Source organism: Gracilinanus agilis, chromosome 1 (assembly GCF_016433145.1).
Source record: "Gracilinanus agilis isolate LMUSP501 chromosome 1, AgileGrace, whole genome shotgun sequence".
NCBI classification, from domain to species: Eukaryota; Metazoa; Chordata; class Mammalia; order Didelphimorphia; family Didelphidae; genus Gracilinanus; species Gracilinanus agilis.
Window position 1 is genome coordinate 757,298,414 of NC_058130.1, and position 10,727 is coordinate 757,309,140.

Below are 10,727 nucleotides of genomic sequence, written 5' to 3' on the forward strand. Positions count from 1 at the left end.
GGGAAGGAAGGAAGGAGGGAGGGAGGGAGGGAGGGAGGGAAGGAAGGAAGGAGGGAGGGAGGGAGGGAAGGAGGGAAGGAAGGAAGGAAGGAAAGAAAGAAATAAGCAGCTCAGAATTATCTAACTGCTTACTCTTCTAGAGAGAGGGTTATCCTTCTCCCTCTGGGATCTAGGGATACTTTTGAGGGGTTGCCTCCCATTCTCTGGTATGTTTCCTCCCACAATTAGCTTCCAATGACTAGTGCTTCTGATCTATTTAACTAATGAATACCAAAAGGTTTCACAAAGGGATACTGACTTTGGGGATATAGCAAGAACTAAAGTATGAACATTTTATCCCCTAAAACTCTGGGGAGCACCCTCTCCCATACCACCTCAATCTGGAGACAGGGGCCTCAGAAAGCACGGTGTCTACATTTGGTTCCACGAAATCCACATCCAAAAGTGGCATCAAAAAATGGACATTTTAGTCACTTTTTAAGGTAAGTCACTCAATTTCTCCTACCCTCAGTTTTCATATATGCAAACTAGAGGGACTGGTACTAGGTTGTGTAGTACAGACAAGCACAAAGAGTGTTAGGGTGGGCGAGTACAGTAGAAAGGGAGCTAGATCCAAAGCCCTTGCTTTGAATTCTGGTTCTGCTTCTTGCTAGCTAGATGGGCCTTAGGAAAGTAAAGGATTTGATTGAGAGGTGACCTAGAGATCTAGATCTATTAGTCCATTAGGTATTTACTTTTGTTATCACCATCTGTCTCAGAATCAAAACTATGTAAAGGCCAGGCAAAGGAGATGAAATGACTTGCCCAGGGTCACATAACTAGGAAGTGTCTGAGGCTGTATTTGAACCCAGGATTTCCCATTTCTGGGCCTGGCTTTCTAGCCACTGAGCCACCTCGTTGCTCCCATGGATGCCATGAAGTGAACTGGAGAAGAGGGGAAGGATTCTTCTTCTCTTGTTCCCTCTTTGTTACTCCCAGCTTCAAGAAATAGGCTTGGAATGCTTGTTTCTGTTCTTCATCCTTAGTTTGGGGGGAAATCAAAACACTGGTTGATGTGGGAATTTTCCCAGGCAGTGGCTGGAGGGCAGAAGGGAAGGTAAAAGGGAAGAGAAGAGGGAGGGTAATCTTATCATCTCACCAACCAGGAATCTGCAGTTTGGGCCTGACCTGCTCTTTGCTCCTCTGCCAACCCAAACATCCACTCCTACCTTGCTTCTTTCTGGTCAGTTCTCTACTCCTACTCTTGATCTGACTGCCATTGCTGATCCCTGTCTTAAGCTGCAAGATCATGTGCCCATCTCAAATTCTCTGCCAGGTTTAAGAAGAGAAGGAGAGATCTCAGTGTAATCATGTGCTCTCCATCTTCTCGATTTCTCTGTGTAAGTACTCTCTGGAGGGAAGTCCCTTTGAGGTCAAAAATTCCCCCAAGCTCAGGGAAACTTTGAGCAATATATTCAAATTTTTATTTGTGACATTCATGTCACACGTTTGTGACCCTCATCATTCAATTAATCAATTGACCAATCAAAACAGTAAGAATATATTAAGCACCAGGGGCAGCTGGGTGGCTCAATGGATGGAGAGCCAGGCGTAGAGATGGGAGGTCCTGGGTTCAAATTTGACCTCAGACACTTCCTAGTTGTGTGGCAAGTCACTTAACCCCCATTACCCAGTCCTTTCACTCTTCTGCCTTGTAACTAATATATAGTATTGATTGTAAGGCAGAAGGTGAGAGTTAAGGAAAAAAATAATATATTAAGAACCTACTATGTGCTAGACATTGTGCTAAATGCTCGGGATACAAAAAAAGAGTCAAAAGATGATCTTTTCCCTAGAATGGGAAATGATATGAATGGAATGGGAAAGCTACATACAGATTAAACAAGAAACAATTAGCAGAGGGACGGGAAGGTGCTGGAATTAAGAGGGTCTGGGGAAGACTTCTGTTAGAAGGTGGGAGTTTAGTTGTGGCTTAAAGGAAGTCAGGGAGGTTAGTGGTCAGAGCAGAGGAAGGAGAGTATTCCAAGCAGGGAGGACGGGCAGAGAATTTGCAGTGTTTTGTATGTGGAATAGCCAAGAGGCCAGGGTCCCTGGATCAAAGGGTATATGGGAGGTAGAAGATGTCCGAAGACTGGAAAGGTCAGAGGACGAAAGATTTTATTTTTGTTTTGTTTTGTTTTGTTTTTTTTAAACCCTTAACTTCTGTGTATTGGCTCCTAGGTAGAAGAGTGGTAAGGGTGGGCAATGGGGCTCAAGTGACTTGCCTAGGGTCACACAGCTGGGAAGTGTCTGAGGCCGGATTTGAACCCAGGACCTTCCATCTCTAGGCCTGACTCTCAATCCACTGGGCTACCCAGCTGCCCCCAGGACGAAAGATTTTAAAAGACTTTGAATGCCAAATAGAGGATTTTGTATTTGATGATAGAAGTGATAGGGGGCTTTTGGAATTTATGAAGTCAAAGGAAAATCTGGAAAATCACTTTGAAGGTTGAATGGAAGATGGACTAGAGTGAGGGAGAGACCTGAGGCAGGCAGGTCTACCAGCAGGCTATAGCAATAATCTAGGTATGAGAGGATGAGGGGCCTGCACAGGGGGGTGGCAGTGTCAGAGGGGAGAAGGGGAAGTATTTTAGAGACGTTGCAAAGGTAACATTGAATGTGTGTTGGGGAGAGTATGGAGTCCAGGAGGACTCCCAGGTTGAGAGCCTGAGGGACTGGGAAGAGGGCCTTATCCTCTACAGGAATAGGGAAGGTGGGGATAGGGGAGAGTTTACTTTAGAGGGAAAGAGAACGAGTTTTGTTTTGGATCTGTTGAGTTTAAGATGCCTTTGGAACCCTCAGGTCCAGATGTCTAAAAGGCATTTACAGAAGCAAGATTGGAGTTAAGTAGAGAGTTTGGGGTAGGAGAGATAGAGAGATAGGTAGACAGACAGATAGACTGACAGACAGACAGAGAAAGAAAGATGGATGGATGGATAGATGAATGGATGGGTGGATAGATTGATAAGTAAATGGATAGATAAATAGGAGTGATGGATAGATAGATAGATGGGTAGATAGATGGGTGAGTGTATAGATGGATAGATAGATAGATAGATGAATATATAGAGAGGCAGATAGAAGGGGGATAGATGAATGGATAGATAGATGGATAGATAGTTATATAGATGGATGGATGGAGGGATAGATAGATAGATAGATGAATATATAGACAGACAGATAGAGGGGGGATGGACAGATGGATAGTTAGATAGTTGGATGGATAGATAGAGAGATGGAGGGAGGGATAGATAGATAGTTGGATAGATAGATAGATGGAGGGAGGGATAGATAGATGGATGGATGGAAGGAGGGATGGATGGATGTAGAGATAAATAGGAGGGATGGATACATAAGACATTTATTAAGTACTTACTGTGTTAAGCACTAGGGATACAAATACAAGCAAATATAACAGTCCCTGCCCTCAGGCTGCTTATATTTAATGAGGATTAGGAAATATATAAAGAGGAACAAGGAAAGGAGGGATAAAGGAAGCACAAGGGGGCAAGATGGCTATTTAGGAGACGGAGAAGGCCAGAAAGCTGTGTCAGGAGTGAAGTGAGTCTGGATGAAGTTCCTCTAGAAATGAAGTCTGGGCAAAGGATCCCAGTCAAGAAAGTGGAGCCTCAGGATGAAGATTTCTCCAGGGTAGGAAGGGAAGCTGAGCTGAAGAAGCCTAGGAAGTCAAGCTGGGCTGGGTGGCTATTGCAGTAGTCCAGATGACTGCTGATAGGGGCCTAATCAAAGGTCTAATTGGGCAAGTACATAGAATGGAACAGTCAGCCAGTTGGTAAGCACTTATTAATTGCCTCTTTTGGCACACTGTTGATGAGGGTCTCTGGGACTTCATAAAATTTTTCTTTGACCTCATCAGTGTTCACCAAAGTGGGAGAAAATGTACTGATGGTGGCAGGGCACTTTCCTACAAGTGGCTGTCACGTTGCCATGAGCCTGTGGTTCACTGCTTTCGGGAGGCATACGAGCTTGTTGACTGGATTAGACTTGATTGTGAAACCTATGCCAGCTTCATGGCACTCCTCATCACAGCAACCACCAGAGAAAGATGTGTACCCAGTGCCAGTTTCAGTCAGCTGGCCTTCATTTGCCAGCCTTGTTTCACTCAGGGCTGCTTATTTGGATGCGATTCCTGCCCAGTTCGCTTGGCAATAAGAGCTGCTCATCTATGAGATTTACTGGATTCCATGTTGTCCGTGTGTGCACGTTCCATGTACCAATGCTGAGTAGAATCACATTTTTTTCACGTTCCGACCACAAAGTAGGGACACATTAAGCAGTCAGGCAAGCCCATTTTAGCATGATGTTTTCAGCAATATTATCAGATGCCTTCGATGAGGATGAAAACTGGATCAAGGTCAGCTCCTGCACTTGCAGGAAATTATTTAACTTGAAAAGGCTACAAGCCAAGGCTAAAGTGGAGGGATGATTAGGGCAAGACTTTCTGTTCTCAGATGATGGTGCTCAGTGCAGCTTCTGAGACGGAGAGACAACAGAGCAGAGACTGATTTTTTGCCATTTTTTGGCTTCACATGCAACGCCAATGAAACCAAAGTTCTTTACAAGCCAGCACCACGCCATCCACACGTGGAACCATCAGTATCATCAAATGGAGAAACGATGAATGCAGTTGACAAATTTACACTTGGCAGCACACTTTCTAGGGATGTCCACATAGATGAGAGGTTGAAGCACACATTGCCAGAGCTAGTTCAGTGTTTTGGAGGCTCCACAGAAAAGTGTGGGAGAGAAGAGTAAGTAATAGGCTGCCCACCAAACTGAAGGCTGTTGAATGCCTGTGAAACCTGGAAGTATACCAGTGCCACGCCAGGAAATCGAATCCATTCCATTTGAGTTGTCTTAGGAAGATTCTGAAGCTCACCTGGCAAGATCAGGTACCAGACACTAAGGTCCTTTCTCAAGCTGAGTTACCAAGCATTCAGACTCTACTGTAGATAGCACAATTCCTACGGGCCGGCCGTACCGTTCTAACGCCCAACAATCATCTTCCTGAAAGACTATTTCATGGAGAAGAACTCAGACAGAGCAATTGTTCCTAGGGAGATCAGACACTCTCAAGGGCTCTCTGAAGAACTTTGGTATCAACTGTAAGGCTTGGGAGATGCTGGTACAAGACTGTCCAGCTTGGCGTGCCCACCCCCCAAAATTGTGGTGGCTCAAAAGAAAGGCGAGATGCACAAATTTAGAGACGTCTCCATCCCAGCTGTTCATCCAGACTATTTGTGCCCAACCTGTGGTCGTGCCTGCCATGCTCATATTGATCTGGTCAGTCACAGCTGGACACACGGTACGTTGACCCCAACATAGATGCCATTTGGTCCTCTTTAAGCATCTCGGCACTGTGCTGAGAATGGAGAATTCAACTAATGGCAAAGGTCAAGTCCCTGTTCTCGAGAAGCTTGTAGTTTAACGTGGACAGATATATAGAGATGTCACGGAGGCAGGAGTGGCACGAGCTTTCTAATTTTGGTCCCCACTGCTGGGAACAGGGAGAATCGATGGAAATAGACATTTCAAAGTCCAACGCTCTCCAAACAAACTATAATTTTGGCTCCACCCCAGCCTTTCATCATATGCAGACTAAAATTTGCAAAGTGCTAAGATGATGCAGACAGTTCGAGTCATATGAGCATCAGTTGGAAGAACTCCCTGAAAAAAAAAAGATATATTTGCGGGTTGCAAATGGAGATGGTTGATTAGCGGGATGCACTGGAAGTCAGGAAGATCTGGGTTCAGATCCCACTTTTGACAGGGACAATTAATTCACTTCCTTTTTCGGAGATTCATTAACCTCATCTGGAAAATGGGGATACTAATCTAAACTGCAGGGCTGTGGTGAGGATAAAATGAGATAATGTGTGTGCAAACTTTAAAATCAATTAATAATAAACATTATTACCTTCTATTTGTCGGGCATTGTGCTAAGTTGCTGGGGATACAAATATAAGAGGCAAAAGACAATTCCTGCCCTCCAGGAGTTTATAATCTAATAGGGGTTTATGCCCTAATGGGATGTCACATAGATGCTAGTTATTATTTTTCCCAAATTCCAGATGTCACAACCCAGGATCAATGACTAGATCAGAAATACTCTGTATATCGGTAGCACTTTAAGGTCTACAAAACCTTAGGACCTCTCTGCGAAGTAAATGCTTCTAAAGTATTATTATTCCCAACTCATAGATTAGAAAACTTAAGGCTTTGAATGATGAACTGATTTGTTCATGTTTTCTTTTTCCTTTCCTTTCCTTTCCTTTCCTTTCTTCCTTCCTTCCTTCCTTCCTTCCTCAAGTTATGCAGTTCATAAGCATGGAGGGGAGGAAAAATGTACCTTCCTCCTTTCCTCCCCTCTCCCTCTCCCTCTCCCTCTCTCACTCTTCCTCTCCCTCTCCTTCCCTCTCTCTGTTCTGTCTTTTTCTAGTCTCTGTCTCTCTCCCTCCCCCATCCAAGAGAATTCTATTGCCAGAGGAACAGGCTGCTGTAAGTTTAAGTCAAAGCAGTCCATAATTCTGCTGTCATCCTATTCTGTTCAATCAATCAGTTCATTAGGTGCCAGATGCCAGGCACTGTGATAGGGGCTGAAGATACAAAGACAGAAATGAAGCATTCCCTGCCCTCAAGAAGAGTATACTTTAGTAGGTACAAGGTCAAAGCGACTATAAAGCCTTGACCAAGCCTGTTACGGAGCATTATAAGGGGCAGATGACTGGGGTTAGAGGCCTGTGATTTCATTTTTGTAGGGTATGAAAAAAATGACCCCACTGAGACAGATGGGAAACTAATCATTTGAGAATTGTCTGAGCACTGAAAAGGTAAGTGACTTGTCCAGGTTAGAGGCATGACTTGAAAGCCAAGACTTCTCAGCTCCAAGGCTAACCCTCTAGAAATCTGTGTGGTGGCTTCTTGTGAAACACCATTTGAAAGCCAAGACATAGAGACAATATAGTCCAGGGGAAATGTGTGGAAGAGTCAGAATACCTGGGTTCAAACCCCAGCTCTTCGATTTGTTGTTGTTCAACCCCTTCTCACTCTTCATGACCCCATTTTTGGGTTTTCTTGGCAGAGATACTGGAGGGGTTTGGCATTTCCTTTTCCAGCTCATTTTTCAGATGAGGAAACTGAGGCACACAGGGTTAAGTAATTTACTCGAGGTGCCCGAGCTAGTAAGTGTCTGAGGCTGGCTTTAAACTCCTCTTCCTGACTCCTGACCCTGCACTCTATCCACTGTGCCACCTCACTGCTCATTGTTACCACTGGTGTGATTTTGGGGCAAGTCACTTTTCTGAGATATTCAACTATTTAGCCTCTGAAGTCTGTCACAGCTATAAGTCTATGATCTCCTGATTTTGTGACCTCCCTAGTCCCCAAAACGAGGCCTCTTAGCACAGCTCAATCCTGGATAAGCCCTTGGATTCCCAATAGAATTATTGTCTTTCATTAACTTTGGAATCCACTATAAGCCCCAGATCACTTCCTCCCCTTCTGTGACAACATCCTGAGGCTCTCTGGAGACCTGGATTTCCCAGGGAGAGTTGACTTGACTTTGGAACTCAGCCCCAGACAGAGCCAGACTGATTTCTGAGACCCCATCTAACCCACGAGGTCTGGGGAGAAACATATCATGCCTCACACCCATCCATCCATCCATCCATCCATCCATCCATCCATCCATCCATCCATCCACAAGATGGCCCAGATCTACCCAGATTCTCAGGGACTAGTACGATGCCTATGTGTGGGACGGGGTCATGGACAGTGGATCCCAGTGCTGAAAAAAGTTCACAAACGAGGGCAGCGGGGTGGCTCAGTGGATTGAGTCAGGCCTAGAGATGGGAGGTCCTGGTTCAAATCTGGCCTCAGACACTTCCTAGCTGTGTGACCCTGGGCAAGTCACTTGACCCCCCATTGCCTAGACTCCAAGACAGAAGGTAAAGGTTTAAAAAAAAATTTTCACAAACACAGAACTCAGAAGCCAAAGTAGAAGACAGCAGTTTATTCTTTCTTGAAAGGGAATATCAAAGTATTGAGTCCAAAGAGTCCATTTATAGGGTCTCCCATCAAAGAAATTCCTCCCCCTCCCACCTTTTGTTCCTGTCAGACATTCTGTCATCTTTGACATCTTTAAAAGATAAATGAGTCACTGGGTTGCACAAGATTAGTGAGTTAGACATCTAGTTAAAAGATGAGTGAATCACTGGGTTGTAGATGACAAGATTCCATGGATTGTGAGCTACTTCACCCCTCCAGGTCTTTGAAATGTGAAAGGCCAAGGTTTGGGGTTTTTTTTTGGGGTTAAGGGGGGGTTCTAAGAGAAAGAGAAAGTACTAACTTCTATCTAGGTTTTTAGCACTTTTTATGAGAAAAATACAGATTTCATCCCATTCACTTAGAACAGAGGAGGCCCTTGAACAAATGCTTTTTCATTCATGCATTCATTCATTCCTGGCCCAAGATAAATGGTGGAAAGCAATGATCTCAAATTCAAAAAAACATGGATCCTCACAAAGAGGCTTAGAAAACCACAAGTTACCATTATCTATGTTGTATTGCATTTTTTATTAATTTTGCTAACCATTTCCCAGTCCTATTTTATTTTGTTTTTTAACCCTTAACTTCGGTGTATTGTCTGATAGGTGGTAGAGTGGTAAGGGTGGGCCATGGGGGTCAAGTGACTTGCCCAGGGTCACACAGCTGGGAAGTGGCTGAGGCCGGATTTGAACCCAGGACCTCCTGTCTCTAGGCCTGACTCTCAATCCACTGAGCCACTTAGTTGCCCCCTCCCAGTCCTATTTTAATCTAGTTCTGGCCCACTCAGGCAGCCAGAGAGAATTTGCTCAGGCCATCAGGAGTCACACTGAAGATAGGAGCAGGCTCTGGAGAGTCCAGTGGAATATGTCCAGGGGAAAGAAGTGTGTGGACGCCACTCCACAACAGAAAGAACCTGCCTCCTCACCCCCTCCTCCCACTCCACAGTGTCAGAGGCAAGTTTCACTGGCATTACGAGTGTGTGTGAGCCCATTCTTCCCACTGATGCTGTGCATATTTGTGGGACGGAGTGTCCTTAGTTAATGGGGCTAAGGTTTTATTACTGCACCAGGTACCAGGAGTACCTTGAATTCGGACCAAGAATCCCTGGGAAGGGCCAATCCTCTAGGAGGGGCGAGTTTGGGAGGGAAGCCTAGAGGCAAGGCGGAAGGAGGCCGTTTGGGTGGGGTGCATTAGTCACTGGGGGATAGAAGAGGAGCTGAGTTTGGCAGGAAACCAGGGATTCTAAGAGGAGAAGATTAGAAGAGAAAACAAACCCGCTATTCCAGAGGTATGGAGAGGAGAGAGAGTGTAGGCAAGTGAGGAAGAGAAGCCAGCTCGATGGACTAAAGGAAAGTAATACATCTGCGATGGCAGATCAGTTGTAAAGGGATTTTTGTGGAGTTTATATTTGATCCTGGGCTGTAGGAGCTGTTGAGGAAGGACTAATACCTGGCGTGAGGGCTTGCCAAGCTCTTTTTGGGGCTGCTCATCCACTTTTTTCCCCCTTTAAACCTCACCTTCCATCTTAGAATCAATACTGTGTATTGGCTCCAAGGCAGAAGAGTGGTAAGGGTGGGCAATGGGGGTCAAGTGACTTGCCCAGGGTCACACAGCTGGGAAGTGTCTGAGGTCAGATTTGAACCCAGGACCTCCCATCTCTGGACCTGGCTCTCCATCCACTGAGCCACCCAACTGTCCCCATGAGCTACTTCTTTTATTTTATTCTTTTATTTTATTTTATATATATTTTAAACCCCTCACCTTCTGTCTTGGAATCAATACTGTGTATCAGTTCCAAGGCAGAAGAGTGGTAAGGGCTAGGCAATGGGGGTCAAGGGACTTGCCCAGGGTCACACAGCTGGGAAATATCTGAGGCCAGATTTGAACCCAGGACCTCCTGTCTCTGGGCCTGGCTCTCAATCCACTGAACCACTTACCTGCCCTTTGCTCTTTCACTTTTGGTGTCCACCTGCCACCCAGCTCTCAGCTGTGGCCCCGAGAAACTGCGAAATGTTCCATGGCCACATCCTGGTAAAATTGTCTTGGCAGATGGTCTAAATCAGGCTGAGGCTAACCAATGGGCCTCCGATCTGCAGGTGAGTAAGGAAACGTCTAGCCCAAGCAGGTGAAGACTTCCCTAGCAGAAGGGGCGGACGGGAAAGCTTTGTTCCATTGGCCATGAAGGCAGCTGGGACAGGCACGGTGGAGCTCTTAGAGCTGGGGCAGACGTGGAACATGCCGAGGTCCTCCGCTGCCTCCCAGGCCCCCTCCCCACCCCTCACCCCACTTTATTCTTGCCCCTGGACCTGGCTGACTTTAGTTTGGGGATCCTCAGAGTGGTTCCAGCTTTCACTGCTAATAAGCTGCCATCTTGGCTCTAACCCCTCAGACTTGAATGACTTTGGAAAAGAGAGTTGGGGGGTAGCTGGGGGCACTGTGGGTAGAACAACCCGCCCTAAAGTCAGGAAAACTTACCTTCCAGAGTTAAAGTGTGGCCTCATATACTTACTACCTGTGTGATCCTGGGCAAGTCACTTAACTCAGTTTGCCTCAACCAAAAAAAAAAAAAAAAAAAAAGAGCAAGAGACAGAGAGGGAGAGAGACAGAGAGAGGGAGACAGA